This window comes from Cryptomeria japonica, chromosome 10 (genome assembly GCF_030272615.1).
Source record: "Cryptomeria japonica chromosome 10, Sugi_1.0, whole genome shotgun sequence".
Classification (NCBI taxonomy): domain Eukaryota; kingdom Viridiplantae; phylum Streptophyta; class Pinopsida; order Cupressales; family Cupressaceae; genus Cryptomeria; species Cryptomeria japonica.
This window is the reverse complement of record NC_081414.1, coordinates 854611334-854634213: the sequence shown is the minus strand read 5'-3', so window position 1 is coordinate 854634213 and position 22880 is coordinate 854611334.

The following is a 22880-nucleotide window of genomic DNA, read 5'->3' as shown; positions in this document are numbered from 1 at the left end:
GAGCGTCTTGAAAACATTGTATAGCTAGGACCAATGTTGGATAGGTATGAGCATGCGACTACCATCTACCATACATAGTTTCCAAAATGGGCAAAACATCCTTTCACTGTTTGGGCATCTTGTAGAAAAGATTGATAGCAATTATAAACATCATCTATCTTATTATAATTTTTTTTTAAAATGCCTAAGAGTGCTTTGCATGACCTCCAAATCTTTATCCTTGGTCATTTCTCTAGCCTTGATTAGTAATTCCTCTGAATATTTTAGTCTTCCTACATAATCTTCAACCTTTTCTTTAAGATTTCTTATCTCATTTGTAGAGGAATCATCTTTTGTTGTGATGGGGGACTGATATACAATAATTTAACCAAATGAAAATAAGGGGAGGATCTATCATTACCTTAGCATTTTATAGCTGAACATAATCCATATACAATTTACTCTACGCCTCATTTCATGTAACCTAATTATTCTTTATTTTGTCCAACTCTTTCTGTTAGTTTTCAGTTGCATCTTTTGCAAACATTATTGAATCCAAGGTGATAATAATAGCCTCAAAATTGTTAGAATCAAGGATCAGTGAGAGGGGGGGCAGGGCGGGGCGGGGGGGGGGGGGGGGGGTGCGGGGGGTTAATAAGTGATTTGCTGGAAATCAAATCCACAAACTTATTCTTTATCCATCGATTAGCAATGCATAACATAAAAGAACATAAACAAGCAATAAATAAACCACAGATCCAAAACATTGGAATTTTTACGTGGAAACCTGGAAAGGCAAAAACCACGGTGGGGCTGGAACCCACAATATTCCTATATTATAGCTAGGAGTACATAAATAATACATAGATGGGGAATGGACATGCATTCAGGTTTACTGCCTAGAGCTCACTGCTCAATTACAATGATCCAAAAGGCTACAACCTTCAAGGAAGTCTCACTGACTTAGAATTTGATTACAATGAGGAAATGCAATAAAAGGAACTCTGAAGTAGCATCTGTCAATGCATGAATGAGTTCCAGTTAAGCACTAGATCTCTGACTATCTTTTCTCTATAAATACTCTATTTCTATCTCACTCATCTATCAGATTATTTGTAAACCGAATGCGCACGTGAAACTATTCTTAATCGCACCAAAATGGATCACCACAATTTATTACACCAAAAACTAATCGCCAATTCGATCTTATATATCCAGTCTTAACAAAAATAATCTCCTTCAAGTCGGCTTCAAGAAGTGTAACGTGTAGCTTCAAGTCGACTTCAATATTTAACAAAACATAGCATCAGACCAAAAGAGTATGATCACACGCTTCCTAAGGATCTTCCCATTCGCCGAGAGCATGAAATCAATCACCAAGATCACTGCAATCATCAAAAATCTTTCCAGACCAAAACATTACTGAGATAGCCCCGAATTACCAGTTAACTGCCTACCGGTTAACTCCTGCTTTCGGATAAGAGAAATCACGACCGCTAAATTGAATCTCCAAGATGAGTTGCCATCAATGACAACCCTAGACCAATAAGAAACTACCAAAACCCACCAGATTAGTATCAATTGCCAACAAAAAATTGATGTATCTTTTCATGTTTTGATAATTGCATTGTCCTTAGTTTCTTCCATACCACACAACTGTTAGAATGGGGGGGGGGTGTGAATCAATGATCTACTAGAAATCAAATCCATAAAATTATTCTTTATCCACTGATTAGCAATGCATAATAGAAAATAACATAAACATGCAACCAAGAATCCACAAATCCACAACATCAAAATTTTTATTTGGAAACCCAAAAAGGGAAAATCCACGATAGGGCTGGAACCCACAATATTCAAATACCATGGCTAGGAGTACATAAATATTATATAGATGGGGAATGCACTTGCATTTAGACTCACTACTCAATTACAAATGCTCGGAAGGCTACAACCTTCAAGGAAGTCTCACTGAATTACAATTTAATTACAATAAGGAAATACAATGAAATGAACTCTCAAGTAGCATCTAACAATGCAAGAATGAGTTCTAGTTAAGCACTGAATCTCTGATTATCTTCGCTTTTCTAAATACTCTATTTTTGTCTCAGTCAGCTACCAGATTTTCTTTAAGAAAAGTGTGCACATGAAACTATGCTCAATCGCACCAAAACAGATCACCACACTTGTATTACCCCCAAAACCAATTTTCCAATTCGATCTTATATATCTGATCTTAGCACAAAAGTAATTTCCTTCAAGTCAGCTTCAAGAAGTGTAATCTTGAACAAAACATAACACCAAATGAAAAGAGTGTATTCACACACTTCGTAAGGATCTTCCCATTCATCAATCAAGTATCAAAGATCACCGAATGAGTGTCAATTGCCTACAATCTCCCTCTTTGGCATTGATGACAACACTCGTGAAAAATGGTTAAGTGTTGAAACATGTGAAACCTGTACACTAGATGAAAGAATGAAAGAATTCTAAGGCTCCCCATGAGATCAACAATCCAAAAATTTGTATTACACTAGATTGTACACTCCATACATACAATCATCATGTACATTTTTCACCTCATCTCTCTCTCTTTGAAAATAACTCCAAAGATAGGGTGTGCATCAAAATTGTCTGTACATATATACACATTCACCAAATGATCAAATCTATACATGTTTCACTATATCTGCATATGTTAGCATAAGGAACCCAAGATATGTGTTCCATCCTTCTCGCAAATTCTCCAAAATTGAAACAAAACCATTCAAAACATAAGCATGAAATTCTATAGCTGCAATCTTAGTAGGAGTCTCTTGAGACAAGTTTTGAATGCAGACCATCTTATGATACACTAAGGTGTCCAACTAGGGACCAATTAGGTTTCGAAGCTCACCTATTTGCCTAATTATTCTCTCCTCCTTCTCAAAATTCCTAATCTTCTCAGTAATACCCAAAATTTGGCCTTTAATACTGCCAGTTAGGTTAGTTGTAGGATTATAGGCTTGAGAAATATGAACTAGCTATCCTCTACAACTATCTATTTGCTTGTCCATCTTAGTAGTCAAATTGGTCAAAATTAGACAAAACATATAAATTTTTCCACCTTCCGCTAAGGCCTCATCAATTATTTTTAACTCCTTATCTAGCTGGGCCTTATCATTACTAAACATTTGCAAAATTGCTTGAACTTTAGCATCTTTAAATTTCTCCATAACTTGTCGGGCTAATGCCTTGGTCAAATAATCAAACTAGGTGGATGTATGATCTATTAAGTTCTGAAGCTTACTGGATGAACCGATGTTTGCATCAAGTTGCAATTTCGGTACCACTTATTCCAAAAATTTAACCTATTTTTCAATGAGTCTCTTTTCTTTAGATTCTGTTTGTGCTAACTCCTGACTGGCTTGTGCTTGGAGAGCATCAACAACAATAATCCTCTTTGCTAGAGACATCTGATTGAATGGTTAATCAAAATTGATAGTGAACTGTGTAAAACTCCCTTGGCTTTGAATTTTAGCTATGTCAATTGCCACAAGGATTAGAGTCTCTATTACCTTACTCTTTCCTTTATCCAGTTCTTCCTATTTTTCCTATACCTTTTTCTCAGCTTCGACTTGTCCAGATTTGCCTTCTTTAGGTGCCTCCTATGCACCGGTGTGACCACTTGGTGCACCATCCTTTGCCTCTGCTGATTTATCATTTTCTTTAGCAGGCTCAAGCTCAACAGAATCCAAAAGTTGTTTCTCTACAACATCCTGAGTATCCTCTTCCTTATTTACATCATTAACCAAAGGATTTTTTGAGTGAGTGGCTTCATCTTGTGAGACAGTTTCTACAAGCCGATTCTCAATAAGAAACTTATTCCAGATTTCACTGGTTTCTCTCCTTGTTTCTCCAACTCATCCAACCATCAGATTGTTTACTCTATTCTTACTCTTGAATTCCTTTTTATTAGCCAATAAAATCAATCTATCAATTTCCTCTATAGTGATACTGGTTCACTGATTAACCAGTTCACTCTCCTTTATTTCTCTATCCATTTGGCTAGAATATTTTCTCCTAGAATTAGTTAAACTATACAAATCTTTGGGAAGACATTTTTCTAATTCAATCAATGCTTTATTAAATACATCCATGTACAAAATTAAAGCTTCTTCAATTTACCTTTGATCCTTATCATCCATATTCTCATAATATACAAAGATGTTCTTTAAGTTTCCATCTTTAATAATATCATTAATTAATTATTGAATGGACAAAGGAGGAACAATATGATACTTTGTTTTAGATGTCTTCATCTTACCGGATTCTATAGCTTCATCCAAGTTTGATTTTGTCTTCTTTCCTCTCTTGGGCTTGCCTACCAGTACATGATTAGACCTTGCCTTCTTCTCCTTCTACCCTTTCTTCTCATTGTCGGATTGGGGTTTCCGGATCACTCTAGAAAATTCTCCTTTCTTCAGTGCCTTGGGAATGTCTGTATCTGATTTAGTCTCAAAAAACACTAGAGAAACTACTACATATTCCCTTTGGGGTTTCTATTTCTTCCTCACAACACCTTTACCCTCAAAAGATGAACCAAAGGGTTCTGCTTCAGCAGGAGGTGTCTTCACCAAAGTAGGAGAAGGCCTTGTCACCTTTACCTTAACTGGAGCAAGTGCAGTCTTTTGTTTCTTCGCTTTCTCAATTGTATCCCTCACAACTCTTGCAATTTTAACTCTCTCTTGAGGGTGTCCTTCTTCAACAAGAATTTCCTCCACAATCTTTGCAAATTTTTTCTTTCTTGTTGGTTTGGTGAACTGTGTAACTCCATTGATTTCTCCTTGCAGGTTCCAAACCTTTCTTCTTTGATGTCTACTAGAGCTTTTAACAAATCTTGTGTCCAGACATCCAAAGTGGCTTCATTAACCTCATATCCCATAGTCATTATCCATACTGTCTAGGGTTGATCTGCTTCCATAAGACATTCACCTTTGTTCACCATAAAGAAGACCGTCCCATCCTATTTCTTTACAATTTATTTTGGGATTCTGACTCTAAGTTTCATTTTGTCTTGAAAGGTCTTGAAGAAAGCCCACAAAGCAACATTCTGATTATCCTTGTTGCCAAGTTTTTCAAGCCCCTACTTTATTTGTTGAGCCACTGGTTTGTCAAAAGCCCATTGTATTCTACCAGTTCTGGGCTTCTGATTCATGAAGTACAAAACTAGATAGATAACCAAAGAACCAAATTTAAAGACATTCTTTTTATCTCGTTTGATTTTCTTCAAATTTATCATCCTCTTCCAACAAAACAATGCACAAGTCATAATGAGAATCTTCTTTGACCATAAGATAGGTTGCATGAATAGCAGTGCCAGATATGAAAATTCAGTTAGTTAGACTGATATACTTTGTAACCAATGACCATTGCAACAAATTTGACATCCTCCTCCTTGATTGTGCTAATTTTCATTGATCACCCATTAAATTTTGCATTGGTTAATTTGTTCACTGTAGGGTTTGTGACTTTGTGTAACCCTGACTTTTCACCTGTTTGATTCAAATAGGTTACCACCTTAATTGCATCAGGAATGATCTTGTATGGTTGGTCAAGCCATATAAATTCAGTATGGATCCTGCTCAATACATACCTCACCCATTCCTTCTCATTGAATGCTAGAAAGTTTACAAATTGAGTGAAACCCTTTCTCAGCAACTGCGCAAATTCCAGCTTAGGATTGCCAATCTCATCCATGATGGTATCAGTATAAAGATCCAAAATATCCTCAAAGCTGGTTTCCTCAATCTCATAGTGAATGTAGGCTTGAACATCATCAACGCGCAAGACTCCATGTGGAATAAAAGAGAAAGCTCCAATCGGGTCAACTTCCATGGATTTGTAGGGGTGTTTCTAGAACACAGGATGAGTCCTATCCTTGACTTCAACAACTAGAGGGGTAGCAATGGAAGACAAGGATTCCATTTCAAACCTTTAGAAATTCGGACTCAGAAAATGCTCTTTGAAAAATACCTCAACCGGCTGGCAGATGCCCTAGATCGCTCGCCGAATCTCTTTTACTCTCTGATCGCTTGAAAACCTTGATCGCCTTGTTCTTCAACTCGAAACCACTATTCACAAAGTGAAGAATGATTCTCATATTTTCCCTTTTTAACTTTGCAAACCCTAATTTCACTTTGAAATAAATGCACCTCAGATATCCAACTGGATGCCCTGTTCGACTACCGGATGCCAAAATCAGCCATTTGAATCCTAAATATCAACTAAAAATCAATTCCTACCATATGTAATCCATAGACTATAGATATCATCAAGGGTTACTTCAATATTTTCATTATTTTGCCTCCCTGTAAGGCCAAAAGCCTTAGTTATCGGATGAAGGTTTTGCACCAGATTCAAGCATAGATCCATATTTGCCTTAGATTCATCCTTCTTTGCCCACATCTTCTTATGTTGATCTTTGATCTCATCTACTTTTGCCTTTCCCTTTTCATCTAATTTGTTCTTGTCAACCAGAGTACTATTTTTTCTTCTACAAAATTTTGCAATATGCCCAGTTTTATTGCATGCTCTGCAAACAACATTATTTTGCATAGGTCTAAAGTTCATTTGATTTGGTCTTGACATGCACTGATTAGAGATATGTATAAACACTCCACAAGCATAACATCTCTTATTCTGAAGGTTATTTATTATTGCTCTACACATATTTAACTCGTGTCCAAAGTTATTGCATATGAAACACTGACTAGTAAAGGTAGGAACATTATTTATGTTGTTCATCATATTTTTATTGTTCATCATTCCATTATTCATCCTACTTGTACATTGACTCGCCATATGACCAAACTTGTTGCAAGTAAAACAACTACCATTGAATTTATGAGCATTAGGCTGTCTTACCAGATGATTCTTGCTCTTCTTCTGATCAGGTTTTGCATTGCCTTGTCTAGATCCAGAGTATTCGCCTTTCTCAAATCCTAGGCCTCGCATATCCTTTCCATGTCTCTGAATTTCCAGCATCTCATCAAGCCTTGCTGAACTAGCTTTGAATTTGTCTCTGTATTCATTGGTAGTGGAAAGTTCATCCCTCAAGGTAGCAATCTGTCTTTCAAGTTCTTGACCTTTATTCGTTGACTATGTCAGCTTAAGATTCAACTGATCATTCTCATAGGTAAGCCTGAAGCATTCATCAACTCTTTCCTTCAATGATTGTGCTAGATTCTCTTCATTCTTCTTTTAGTCCTCAGTCTCCTTAGTCAACCTCATCACAATGGATTACATCTCATTCTTCAAAGCAACATTCTCTCTCTCAAGCTTGTTAACTTCATCAGCCTTATCCTGGAATTCCATGATTTGATCTTTCTCCTTCAACTTGTCCATTAATTCCTTCCTCTCCTCTCTACAGACACTTTTTTGATCCTTTATCTCACTAATGAATTCATTCGCAACATTCAGGTTCTTCTTCAAGGTACAAATCTCATTTCTAGCTGCATCAAGATCCTCAAGTGCCACATTGAGTTGTTCCTGAAAACTGAAATCCATTGAATCAATCTCCCAGATCTTCCTCAAGTGGTTAAGATTCCTTAGAGGAACTAGGTTATGATACCAATTGTTATAATCAGGGATCACTGAGAGGGCGGGGGTGGGGGGGGGTGTGAATCATTGATCTACCATTAATCAAATCCACAAACTTATTCTTTATCCACTAGTTAGCAATGCATAACATAAAAGAACATAAACATGCTACAAAGAATGCACAAATCCACAACACCATAATTTTTACGTGGAAACTAGGAAAGGGAAAAACCACGGTGGGACTGGAACCCACAATATTGATATACTATGGCCAGGAGTACATAAATATTACATAGATGGGGAATGTACTTGCATTTAGGCTCACTGCCTAGAGCTCACTACTCATTTACATTTTCTTGGAAGGCTACAACCTTCAGGGAAGTCTCATCGACTTACAATTTTATTACAAGAAGGAAATATAATAAAATTAACTCTCAAGTAGCATCTGACAATGCAAGAATGAGTTCTAGTTAAGCACTGAATCTTTGACTGTCTTCACTCTGTTGAATACTCTATTTTATCTTAGTCAGCTACTAGATTGTCTATAAGCAAAGTGTGCACATGAAACTACACTCAATTGCACCAAAATGGATCACCACACTTGTATTACCCCCAAAGTCAATCACCAATTCGATCTTATATATCCGGTCTTAGCACAAAAGTAATTTCATTCAAGTCGGCTTCAATAAGTGTAACATGTAGCTCCAAGTCGGCTTCAATCTCGAACAAAACATAGCACCAGACCAAAAGAGTTTATTCACACACTTCCTAAGGATCTACCCATTCATCAAGAACATGAAATCAACCAACAAAATTACTGCACGGAGATACCCTATTTTACCTGTTAATTGCCTACCAGTTGACTCTAGCTTCCAGATAAGATGAATCAAGACCACCGGATTGAGTCTCCAAGAAGAGGTGACATTAATGACAAACCTAGACTATAAATCAAGCATCAAAGATCACCGGATGAGTGTCAATTGCCAACAACAACAACTTAGGCTTATCTATCCTCAGAGCCCTAGCCCAATGAGCTAATGGCTTAAGCCTTGGATGATATCATGTTCCTCTAACACCCTGTTCATTATAAAATTTCACAACAAACATTGGGTCTATTGGGTCTCAAATAAATAGATTGGATAGGTTCTAAGGAAATGCCAACTCCTATGATCAAACCCTCCAATTGACTTGGCCAACTTATAGAGTGAACCTATTTTGTTACTAACTCTCTCACTTTAGGCTCTGTAGGACCTAGGCGGGTATACCTACTCACTAGTTGTTTCCAATGACTAATGCCTTTTATAGAAGATTAAGTATCTTGATCTGATTTCCTCCTATCTCAGGATGGCATAAATTCCCAGGATGGAGATATAGTAGACGAGTTCAAGATTGTTGTTGTAGAAGTTATTTGATCTTTGTGCTTGAAATTTATGTATATACACTATTGCTAGTCTATTCTATATTTCCTACTCAGCTACTCCTATTAATTTAAAAGTGAAATGTGAACTGATGAGTTGTATTCTATAGATGACCAGTGCCTTTCTTCGCTGTTTGGGCTACAAAGTCTTTATATTTCTTTAGGACTTATTGTGTAAACTTATGAGACAATTTTTAAACCCACCTCCTCTCGATGAGTCTATCAGTTACTATTTCTTATGAGCTCTACTTCAGTGTCTATATTGTAAACTGCTTGAATGAATTTAACCCTAACTTTTAAGAGACCATCCAAGGAAGAAATACAGGGAACAATTACAATTCGTGAGTAAATCTTTTTGATCCAAATCTACAATATGAAACACAAAATTTCACTAGAAGAACATGAATAACCTTATCTCCTTTTAGATAATATCATAAGCATCTGCCTACAGAAAATGCAATAATCCACAACATAAATGCAAAGGAAAATGATTGATTATATTATATATATTTGCCAAAATATTACAATGGTAAGCCTAAGGCTATAATCTACTCCTTCTCTAATTGATTTCCCACATTACCAAAGTTCCCTTCTTTATATGAGAGTGTACATTATCACCAAGTGTTGTGGCTTTTCAACATATAACCGTTAACTGACATTTTTTGTTAACAAACTGGAAGATAAACAAATTGAGCACCCCCATGTGCTCGATGTACTTGTCATCTTTATTCATTACAATATCTTTGTTTAGCATCCTCATGTTGTGTTTGATCAATTAATAATGACATTTTAACAATGGTTACTTGGGACCACATTCGAATTTAATGGCGACGTGACCTTCCCTAGGATTTGTTTCTAATTTTCACGGCAATCATTTCGATGAGAATATATCTTTTGATCCCTTATTTTTTATTCCATCGATCTCTTTGTCTCTATCGATGATACTTTTGTTTTGAATATTACTTCGAGTATGTATTTTCTCCCTTTATCGCAATGTTGCATTCGGTCATTATAGCCATCTCCCCATTGATATATTTTTGATGTCCGTCAGGTTTCATGTCGAAGAGACCTGGGGCTTCGGTGACTTCCTTTATCCTTCCATCAAAACTCCCTTTCTATCGACATCACTACACCCCATCGATAAACAGGTCTGTTGTTTCATCAAAGTCTTCTTTACTTTTGATGACTTGCTTCCACCATTATCTTTTCATCGATGAGCTCATTAGTAATTTTTCATCGACAAAGTTGTATCAGCAAAATCATGCGTATAGGTAACACACCCTTTAGCTTCCTCGAAACTCATATCTTCATCGATATCTTTTATCGATGTAACTTCCTTTTGTCTGATTGATATCATTCTTTCGATGAGAACGTTTCTTTCAGTGAGTCTTTTTCATCTTGCATCGATGGTATTGTTTCTTCAAAATCCTTTTCTCATCGGTGAGGACCACCTATGCTTTCTTCAATACTTTTTATTGGTGAAATCATCACTTTCGGTGAGTCTTTTCTAGAGTTCATCGGCACTCCCTTTTCTTCGATATCCCTTTTATATCAGTGAGACGTCGCTAGGTCTCATCGATACTTTTTGAATTTTGGATATTTCGATAGAATGCTATTACACTTGCTTGACAACTTATGGAATATTATGATATCAATAAAAATAATGGTTTTTTCTAAAAATGAAGGGCTCTTGTAATTCAATCTTACGAATCAAGATATTTTACTTAATTCAAACTTGATGCTCAACAGTGGCTCTAACTAGGGATGGGGGTATGCTACGGATACCTTCAAGAATCTAGACTTTCTGGTTTATATAGGGCAAAATCAAAGGAAATGTGGTTTTTACCATGGGGGCAAGACCTAAACTACTGTACATGGAGAAGGCTATTTTCAAGAAAAGAAGTTTTCCAAGAATTGTCCATGTACTGGCAATTTTTGAACTTCTCCCGTAGCACTTTGGAGAAAATAAGAATCTTCCCCTACTTTATCCATTATCGCATATGGTCCAAGACAAAGAGCCTCAAACTTGCCATGCTTACCTTTATATTTGCTCCTGGCATTCCACATTAAAACCAAATCACCAATTTTAAACTTTTTCTCTATTGTTCTTTTTTCATACAATTTTTTCATCTGATTCTGAATTTTAATGTTTTGCTCCTGTGCTTCTGTCCCGACTTCATCAAGCTCTACCAACTATATCAGCCTCTCCTCTAAAGGGTCATCAATCTCTATCCCTTCATGTGCTATGAATTTATGTACAGGTAGGAGGTTATCCAAAGGGAGTCTAGCCCTTTTACCATAGACTAGCTCATATGGGGACCTCCCTATAGATTTTTTTACTGTTACTCTATCTGCCCATAATGCTAGATTCAGTTTTGAGTCCCACACTCTTTTATTTTTTCCTAGCACTCTTTTGATAATCTTTAGGATGTTTTTGTTACTAGACTCAACTTGCCCATTACCTTGAGGGTGGTAAGGGGATGAATGAGATATTGTGATGCCATATTTTTCACTAAAGGTATTGAATTCTTTAGACCTGAAGCCATGCCGTTATCAGAGATGATCCTTGCAGGAACACCGAATCTAGTAATGATATTTTCTAGTATGAATTTTATCACTATTTTACTAGTGGCCTGTTTAGTAGGTATTGCTTCCACCCATTTGGTAAAGTAATATGTGGCAACCAAAATCCATCTGTGTCCTCCACTCAACTTTTTTGATATCTCTCCTATAAAGTCTATTCCCCACTATTGAAATGGTTCTTCAACCTGCATTGGTCTTTGTGGGAGTGATCCTTGATACTTCATTTGCCTGAGAATTTCTAACAAGCCTCACATTTTCTAACATAAGCATAGGAATCATTGAAGACACATGGCAAAAAATATCCAGCTCTCAATATCTTGTGTGCAGTAGTTTTGGTTGAAAAATGACCACCACAAACCACTTCATGCATCTCTTGTAGGATCTTCTCTGCTTGGTGTTCATCTAAGCATAGCAACAATATACCATCTCTATTTTTTGAATACAAGTCTCCATAGATGATCACATATTTTCTAGATTTCAGTTTTAATGTTCTCTTTTGATTATCAGTCATACCATCTAGACATCTTATGTGCTTGAGATAATACATGATATATGCATACCAGGCTATATTTTCAATACTGAAATTGGCTTCATCTAGTCCAACCTTATTTACCTGAAATTCTTCAACCCTTGCTCCTGCCATAAGTTTAGCCAATCCCTGACCTTTGATAACTTGTGAAATCTTTGAATTCTTGAATCTGGTTGATCCATTTACATGTTTTTCCTGTGACCTTAGTTTGTCTAAATATATCCTTCACTGCTACATTAGGAACATATGCTATAACTTCTACGCCTACCAAATATGGTCTAAATTGTTTTACTTCTTTTACCAAGGCATAAGCTTGTTTTTCATTTAGGTCATATTTAATTTCGGATGAATTTAGTGACTTACTGAAATACGCAATAGGCTGCTCACAATTGTCCTGGTTCTTTTGTAATAACACCGCTGCCACTGTATGACGAGATGCAAATGAAAAATTAAAAAAGGTTTATTGAAATATGGGGATATCAATATTGGTGCCTCAGGTATTGCCCTTTTTATATCTAGAAATGCATCTAATGCCTCTGAATCCCAATCAATCTTAGCTTTCTTTTTCAGCATCCTCACTATAGGTTTTATGATATCTGCAAAATTAAGGATGAATCTTCTGACAAAATTGATTTGTCCCAAAAATGATTGAACAAATTTGATAGTCTTTGGGATGATAGGATTCCCACAGATACTGAGAGGGGGGTGTGTGAATCAGTATCTAACCGGTGATTTGATTTTCTTAACTTAAAACATGTAGAACATATTAATACTAAATACTGGTAAACAAGAAATAATGCAATAAACAAAGATAACAACAACCACATGAAAAACACACCATAATATAGTAGTTTAATGAGGAAACCCAGTGTGGGAAAAACCTCGGTGGGATTTCTAACCCACAATATTCACTTATTGACCAATAAGAGAATATTACTGCTACAAGAGGGGCCTGCACATGCAGGAAGGCCAAGTACCTAGAGCTCACTGCTCAATTACAAAATGGGAAGTCTCATTGACTTACAAAATGGATTATATAAATCCAATGTCTTGTACTATTTCAAAATAGCATCTACTATGCCAGATCCAGTACTAGTTTATAGCTCTGCTTCATACATAAACCTTTAACCTATAATTCACATAATAGGTCTGCCTTATTTCACCTATATTTTTCCTTCCTTCTATTTCAAATTGTTCTACAATGATCTGTTATATATATGAGTCATTTTACAACTTGCCAAGTTGGCTTACAATGATTTTACAATAATAAACAAAATATATTACAAACAAAATTCCTGTCGGTTTCTGTGTCGGTATGCTTCCTTTTGCTGCCAGTGGTCTCTGTGCTGGTGTAGAGTCTGTCTTTGCCAGTGCTGATGAATTGTCTTGCCAGTGTCATAGGATTGTAAGGTTGCCATCAATGACAAAACTTTCAATCACCTACAATGTCTCATTGGAGTGTGCATTTGCCAACAATCTCCCCCTTTGACATTGATGGCAACACTCATGAGAAAAATTCAGAAGTGTATCCAAAAATTGTTACCAAAAATGTGTGCTCCCCCTGAGAAGATGATCTTTAAGTTATTGGATTTTTCTCATACCACTACTCCCCCTTTGGCCTCAATGACAAAGGTTGTCAAAGTGTCAATAGAGTGTAGTTTTTTGCTTCATCCTTGTAACCGATTGGTTACAATCTGAAAAAGATCTGCCAAAACTAGATTCAAGCTCTCAGTGAACTTTTTGCTGTCTTTTATTGTGGCCTTTGTCCTCTGAACTATACTGGTGAGGTGTTGCATTTTCTCTGCCGGTGTTTTCTATCCTTAAACCAAAGCATCAGATATTTCTTTCCTTAAGGAGGCGAGATAGTCCAATTTTGGAATAAGTCTCCATTTAAGATATTTAGTCTTTCATTTTATTCTTTCTTTGTCTCTTTCCAACTTTAGTAGTTCTTCCTTAAAACCTGTTATTTTCTGCTCAAAAACTGATAATGAATCAGATGAATTGATGAAATTGTCAGCTAGTTGATTTATTTCTTCTCGTATCTTGCTAATTTTCTTGTCTATATCAACTGTCAGAAAGTTAGTTTTACATGTATCCCTGTACAAAGATTTGAATTCCTTTAATGTGCTACATAGTTCTGGTAGAAGTGTGTCAAATTGCCTTGTACACTTCTTTATTTCTTCCTCAAAGAATTTGTGTTTTTCCTTCTCTAATCTCTCCTTGAATGCTTCCTCTTTTATTTGTTCAACTGTCACAGTGTTTTTAGTAATATACTTAGACAAAGTGTCAAGTTGACTCAAAGAATCTTTATTATCTACATTACATTTTGGTGCTATCATTTTCAAAATTGGAATGGTGTCATCTATTGCCTTGTAAGCCTACAAGCTACAATATGTTATCTTCTGTATGGAATCAAAAAGAACTTTTGTTACATTAGTTGGTTTGAATTCTGTACTTGAAGAGCCAACACTCTATATTCTACCGGTCGGAGCAATATCCTTGCTTGTGGTGACCTCTGGTAGGTCAGTTTGTGTTTCCATTTCTTTAAGCAAAGGTTTGTCTTGCTCAGTTGTTGCCAGTGGCACTGACTTTGTGTGAACTTGTTGCGGTGATGGAGCCTATTGCTTTGCTTGTTGCTCTATGTTATCATTTGCCGGTTTACCTTTTGTACCATCAGTTACCAGTTTCTCATTAGCCATATCTGTCTTCTCAGTTGTATCCTTGTCTACCACAATATTGACCTTTTGAGTATCAATGTCCACTATGTATAATACCTCAGAGTTAGGATTGGTGTCCTCTTTTGATATGTCCATGCTCTCACTATCTGGTTGATTATCAGTAGTCACTATCGATGGAGTATTCAGAGGTGGTGGGGATAAGTTATCTTTTATTTTGATGCTAGGTGGTCTAGCAACCTTGCCTTTTCCCTTATCCTTATCCTTCTGATATACTTTGATGTGTTTGGGTTTTCTATATTCTTCCTGCTTTTCCTTCTCTACAAGGAATATGTCCCATGCATTTGCAGTTTCCTCTGCAACCTCATTTACTATACCAACCATAAGTACTACATGCCAGTGTGCAGTTGGAAATACTGACCGGTTAGCCTCAGAGATCAGATCATCTATCTCTTTTGGTGAGTTGACTGGATAAACAGCAAGTAGTTTTTCAATTTTCATTTTCTTATCAAGCTCTACAACAACTTGCCTTCTAGCTTCAAGTCTTTTAAATAGTTCTTCCAGTAATTCATCTACAACTTGCATTAGAAATTTCTTGTAAATGTCCAAGTGTAGAATTACACTATTTTCAACTTTCTCCTTGTCATCAACTGATAATGAATCATATAATTTATTGATGTTTTTCAGTTGTCCATCCTCTGTTATTTCATCTAGTAGTTTGTCAATTGGAGCAATGTTTTGTTGAGTCTTCTTTTTGGGTGTTAACTTCTTCTTCTTAGGAGTTATCTTCTTAGCTGGGGGCCTTACTGCCTGTTGTTTCTATCTGGTTCTTCTAGGAGAAGGTGTGGATACCGATGAAGGTTCTCTTTTCCTCACAACTCTTTTAAATGCAGTCGGCATGTCACTTTCTGAAGAAGTTGCTACTGGTGAAAGGTGAGATTCTGGCTATTGTGCTTGTAAGTCATCTTCAGTGATATCGATTTGTTTAAGTACATCTTCTTTGATAGCCTTTGCTTACCTATATCCTCTTCTTACTGTTGCTTCTACTTTCTTTACCCTTTTCTTAGATTGAATTTGATTCTCAATAGTCTCAACACTGCCAAATACCTCTTCTTTAGGTTTCTTGGGTGCTTCTAGAAGAGATTTTGCATATGTTTAAATTATTTTGTAATTAGTTTCATAACCCATTTCAGTAACCCAAATGGTTCTTGGGACAACTGCCTCCATCCAAATCTCATCCTTCTTAATAACAAAGCATATTTCATCCTTATACTTATTTACAATTGCTTGTGAAAGTTTGACTCTAGTATTCATCCGGGCCTTTAATGCCTAAGAGTACTCATTTATATTCTTTTCTCTGTTTTCACCCATGTTATTTAGTAAATCAGACAATTGTTTGCCTACCGGTATATCAAAACCAAGATTCTTATTACCGATTCCGAGCACCTGTTTTGTTATATGCAGCATTAAATAGACAAGTAGGTTTCCAAATCTAAATGTCCCCTTTTTGTCTTTCTTAATTTTTCCAAGATTATCAATAAGCTCATCTTTCAACCATTCACACACATCTATTTTTGCATTATCCTTGATCATATCATAGGCACTCTTTATGCATAGGCTAGAGACTGAGTTTAACCTATTTGCATGTGTGGTTTTATGCCCTAAAATCATGCTAATGAATCTGACATTGATGTCGGTTACATCATTCACTCTTAAAGATCTCTTGTCAGATGTTGCACCTGTTAGGTTAGTCACTAGGTCATTTGAGACCTTCTTTGTTTTATCAGGCCTGTTATCGGTGGAGGGTAACCCTGTCACAGCTTTTACAGCCTCTTTTGTGATTTTGTGAACCGAGTCTAACCAGAAGAATTCACCATGAATCCTGCTTAAAACTATCCTTATAACATCCTTAGGGAAATCTGGAATACTAAGAAATTCAGTGAATCCTAGGGTTTCAACTATTTTGTGTTCAGGTTTCACATTACCGGAATCATCACAAATTATAGTTTTATACATGCTCTTGATTTCCTGATCACCTAATTCTTCTATGTGACAATGAATGTACATTCTAGGGTCTTCTATAAAAACTACTCCTTTGGGGATTTGAGAAAATGCACCAAAATTATCATCCTTCTTAGCAATTTTGGGAACTAACTGAAATATGGGTCTAGGGCATTTAATTACTTCGACTACAGTAGGGTTTGCTATGAATTTAGGAATAGATGAAGAAGCCATGGATATACATACCTTTATCTGCCTTAGGAAAGATTGCTTATAGAATTGCTTGCTTCTTTGCTCGAAATGACTTTGCTTAGGAATTTTCACGCTCTTTGATTGTTTGAATGCTCGGTGAAATGAAATTGGAGCCAAAAACACTGACTTATAATGTTATTTTTGCCAACTACCATATTTAATGCTTGTTGGTTAAGTAATGACTTAACTTATTTGCCGGTATAGAAGTAATTTTAACTTCTCACCATCAACCGAGGGAATAATAGCATGTTTCACATTTGATTGCTAAACCTTCAAGGAAATTTCATTCAGTTAGATGAAGAGTATCCTGCCAGTGGAGTGTTACTTTCTTCTACCGGTGGAGTTTTACTTTGTTCTGCCGGTGGAGGAGTATTCCTATCAACATTTAGTTCTGATTTCCTGATCCATTGTTTTGAGAATTCCTGCTTTACTTCTTCAACTTTTTTCTTTACCTTTCAAACTATGACCTTTGTTATTTACCGGTGAGGACTTGCTTCTACAAAATTTTGCAATATGTCCAATCTTGTTATAGGCATAACAAGTCACATTATTTTTCTGAATAGCTTTTCCATATCCTATGCCGGTTTATGTTCTACATTGATTAGATAAGTGTCCAAATCTTCCACAAACAAACATGTTACATTCATTCTGCAATTTTTAGAATTATGACCAACTTTGTTGCATTTTGAACATTGACCGGTGGGTGTATTGGTATTTTGCAATTTCTAGATCTACAGTGATTTTCTCTATGACCATACTTGTTATAGTTAAAGCATTTGCCATTAAATCTACAAGTAGTAGGTTGTCTTACCGGTTTTCCATGATCCTATGTGTTTGCAATATCGGAGCTTTCACTAGCTTCAAAGCCAAGACCATTAGTGTCACTATTAGGTTTTTGATTCTTCAACAAGTCACCAAGTTCTTTAGAGCTTTTCTTGAATTTTTCATTATGTTGATTTGCAGCAGCCAGTTCTCCTTCCAAGATACCTTTTTGTCTCATGAGTTCATTTGAGTCATTTTGTGTATGCATCAAATCTGTCTTCAACATATCATTTTCATAACTAAGTCTTTTGTTTTCATGTGCAACTTCATTCAGTCTTCTAGTCAAGTTTCTTCATTCTTCTTTCTATCTTCAATTTCTTTACAAAATCTCATAGTCATATCCTGCATCTCATTCTTTGTTGTCATGTTTTCTTGTTTCAACTTATTCATTAGGTCACTAAGAGTTTCCTTTTCATCATTCTCATTTTGCATCTTTTCACAAAGTTCTCTTCTCTTCTTTCTTGAAATGGTAAGATTTCTTGAAGTGCTTGAATAATATCCTGTGCAACTTTTAGATCATCTTCAAGTTTGATATTTTTCAATTTTTCTGCATCATAGTCTAAGAGAGTTGCTTCTAATTGCTTCATCAAGTTTTCCATCTCTACCGGTGTCAAGATCTTCCTCAAGTTGTTAGGCTTCTGAAAATAGAGGACCAGGCTTTGATAACAATTTTTAGGATTCCCACAGATACTGAGAAGGGGGGGGGGTGTGAATCAGTATCTAACCAGTGGGAAAAACATCGGTGGGATTTGTGACCCACAATATTCACTTATTGGCTAATAAGAGAATATAACTGCTACAAGAGGGGCCTGCACATGCAGGAAGGCCAAGTGCCTAGAGCTCACTACTCAATTACAAAATGGGAAGTCTCATTGACTTACAAAATGGATTATATAAATCCAATTTCTTGTACCGCTTAAAAATAGCATCTACTATACCAGATCCAGTACCGGTTTATAGCTCTACTTCATACATAAACCCTTAACCTATAATTCGCATAATAGGTTTGCCTTATTTCGCCTATATTTTTCCTTCCTTCTATTTCAAAATGTTCTACAATGATCTCTTATATGTATGAGTCATTTTACAACTTGCCAAGTCGGCTTACAATGATTTTACAATAATAAACAAAATATATTACAAACAAAATTCCAGTCGGCTTCTATGCTGGTATGCTTCCCTTTGCTACTGGTGGTCTCTATGTCGGTGTAGAGTCTGTCTTTGCTGGTGCCAGTGAATTGTCTTGCCGGTGTCACAGGATTGTAAGGTTGGCATCAATGACAAAACCTTCAATCACCTACAATGTCTCACTGGAGTGTGCATTTGCCAACATGGGATAGGTATTTCATTTATTGCAGCTACTCTTTCAAGGTCAATTTTCACCCCTTCCTTAGACACTATATGTCCCAGGAGCTTCCCTTCTTCAACTACAAAATGACATTTCTTCGGATTGAGGGAAATTCCATATTCCAGAGCTTTCTTGAATACTTTCTCAAGGTGATTGCAATGATCTTCATCCCTTTTTGAATATGCTGTTAAATCATCCTGATACACCACCATTATTACATCAATCAGTTCTGCAAACACTACATCCATTGCCCTTTGAAATGTTGCCCCTACATTTGTTAATCCGAATGGCATTCTTGCATATACGTATGTGCCCCATGGTGTTGTGAAAGTTGTCTTATATTGTTCAGCTTCTTTAACTTTTACCTGATTATACCTCGAGAACCCATCCATCATGGACAATAAATCACATCCAATTACTTTCTGCAGCATATTATCCATGTTTGGCAAAGGATAATTATCTTTTAATGATGATATGTTCAGATTTCTAAAGTCCACATATAGTCTTATGTCCCCATTTTTCTTTCTGACAGTTACCAAATTTCAAACCCAAGTAGAGTATCTACAAGTTTTAATTCTCCTCGCATCTTTCATTTTTATTAATTCCTCCTTCATCTTAGGGAGTAAAGTGGGGTTTATAGGCCTCTTCTTTTGTCTGAATGGTTTAACATCAGGCTTAAGAGGTATCTCATGTTGGAAGAGATCCTCCTTGTATGCTTTGAGGTCATCATAAGACCATGCAAATACGTGCTTATATTTTCTGAGAAACATTAATAATTGTTGCTTCATTTTAGGAGTCAATTTATTACCAATAAAAACGTGTCTTGGTGATTCTTTGCTTCCCAAATTAATCTACTCGACATCGTTTTCTTTGACTGAAGTTCCTTTGATTTCAACCTTGTCTTGTATGTTGAAAACTCTTTCCAATGCAACTAGTCCTCTAGGTATTTTATTAGATTTTAATTGTATGATTTCTTGTCCCAACAGAGTCTCTTTCCCATCTGTCATCTCTACAAAATCATTGAAGTTGATAGCTTGTGCTTGGTAGTGATCCACACAGTGTAAGAATTTTAACAAATCATTGTCATCATGAAAAATTTGCCAGTTATACAAGTTATCTGGAACAGAAGGTCTGACTTTTATTTCCATTTCTGAGACTCCATTCAGTGTTATATCATTTACCTTCAAAGCAACATTGGCCAAGAAGTTAGCCATGATATTCTTTGATCTGTCAATCCAACTTATCTAGAAAGCATCAAACAGTTCCATGGTATCCCATACAACATCCCTGTATTGTCTCAACCTGAGATGTTTGGAGGCATACTTTTGTTTGATTTGAGATATTACTAGTTCTGAATCCCCAAAGACACTGAGAAATTAATTCCATGCTTGGTAGCCACATTAAGTCCAGTGAGTAAGGCTTCATATTTTGCAATATTATTTGTACACTCAAACATTAGTTTGAAAGAATACTTGAACATCTCTCCATCTGGTGAGATAAATACAATTCCAACCCCACTTCCTTCCTTGCTGCATGATCCATCAAAGTACATCTTCCATACTTGATCTTTACTCTTCTTGACTGTAGACTCTATCGGGGTCAATCCTCTCAATTTTGTTTTCGTCAACTCTACTTTGAAGTTGTCCATATCTGATTGGATGAAACATACCGAATCAATAGGTTCCGCCTCCTCGATGATGTATTCAGAGTGAGGTTCTCTCTCAATCCTTACCTCCTGTCCATTTACTGGTATAGTAGCATATGATAAGTCTAGTTGGACATGGCCTCCTATCAAGTTCGACCATTGTCTTGACAATAACATACCATAGTTAGGAGGGACATCAACCCCAATGATGTCTATTTTATAAGATGCTTCTGGACATGCTACCAATTTGAATTCAACATCCTTCATGACACCAACCACTGGGATGGAACTGTTATCCATTGCATAGCATTTACTAAAATTTGTGTCCATTGACATTCCAAGTTCTTTCATGATTCCTACTGGCATAACATTTATAGCAGCTCCTGAGTCAATCATGCAATTTTTTATCATCTTGTTATTGATCATCAGGGTTACATACAATGGGTCGACTTGAGAGGGACTTTTTGTTATTGTTGACCCTAAATATATGGTTGGAACAGGGTCATCATTATTTTGGCTATTTTGTTTATGTTCCTTGGTCTCTTCCTTAGATACACCATTGATTACCTTCAAGATTTTTGCTCGTTATTTTGGAAACTTCATCATCTCAAGTAGTGGAACAAAGACCTTCATCTGTGCCAAGGTGTTGGCAATATCAAATGATGTTGTAGTAGGCAGTATTGAAGTGGTCACCATCCTGTCCTTATCACCCTTTTGCTTCCTAGAAACTTGCAACTCCTTTTCCTTAATTAACTTTGTGTTTTCTCCTTGAGTCTTTCTTGGCTTAGTTATTGGTTTAGATGTTTTATTACTCTCCTTTATGAACATGCCTGATGGTTTGCCTTGTTCAGGGTCTACGATTCTGTTTCTTAGCATATAAGTCCTTTTGGCTTGTTCAACAATAGCTGTAGTAATCCTCTCTCGCTCTTCTTTAGTAGGGATTCTCAGCCTGACTTCATCTTCCTCATTTGAGAATACCTGTTGCATACAACACTGCTGATTAATTCGCCTAGAATTTACATCACTTCCTTCACTCCCCTTAGATGATTCACAGTCATCAATGGATAGTAAGTTTATCGCACGATCATCTACATATTCTTCACATTATTCCTCTCTTCCCTGCAACTTCATTGCCACCGCGCACTGGTAAGGAGAATGAGGCATATCACACGCAAAACACCACATATCTTCATCAACCACCTGGTTTACCACTTTTCTTAAAGGATCTGGTATTTGGTTACCTTCTTTCAGATTCTTGTCCATTGGCTTCCCATCCTTCCATGCGGTGTTATAAGGCATATCATGCAATCTGGGTCTGTCATGGTGATAGAATTGTTGTTTCTCAGTTTTGTTTACTTTGATAGACAAATCCTTGAGGACATTCAACACCTTGTCCAACTTGTCATCATCCTTTATTTGTTTAGGGGCTTTTGCATTGAACAATTTTGCATCCTCCCTTCTTCCTATAGTTCCAACTTCTTTTCTATTATTCTCTATAGTTATGGCCGCTTTCATGACTCCTTGAAGGGTTGTATGATTCTTTGTTCTGAGCTCATAGTTTGTTTTATTGTCAAAAGCATTCATGTAGTACAAAATGCCGACTTCAGGAACCAGTTTTATTCTACTAGGAATTCTATTCATAACTCTATTAAATCTCTTATTGAAATCGGCCACTATTTCATTTATATCCTTCTTGATTCTTATGATCTCATGTAAGGCAAACTCCAGGCTATTTTGATCCCCGTACTATTCAAGAAAAAGTCTCTTGAACTCTGTTAGGCTGTTTACTGAAAAATCTAGTAGTTCTCTGAACCAATCTTGGGCATCCTCTATTAATGATTGCATGAACAACTTCATCTTGACATCCTCGTATGGGAGACAAAAATCCTCCATAACTATGTCAAGCCTTGCAATGTGCTTCCCCTGAGATGGTGTTACTCCCAGTGAACTTTGGTATTGCAGTCCTAATTTCATTAGGGATAGGGTGAGGATACACCATCATCCCTGAAAAGTCGAATTGCCTGATGCATTTTGTATTCATTAGCCTG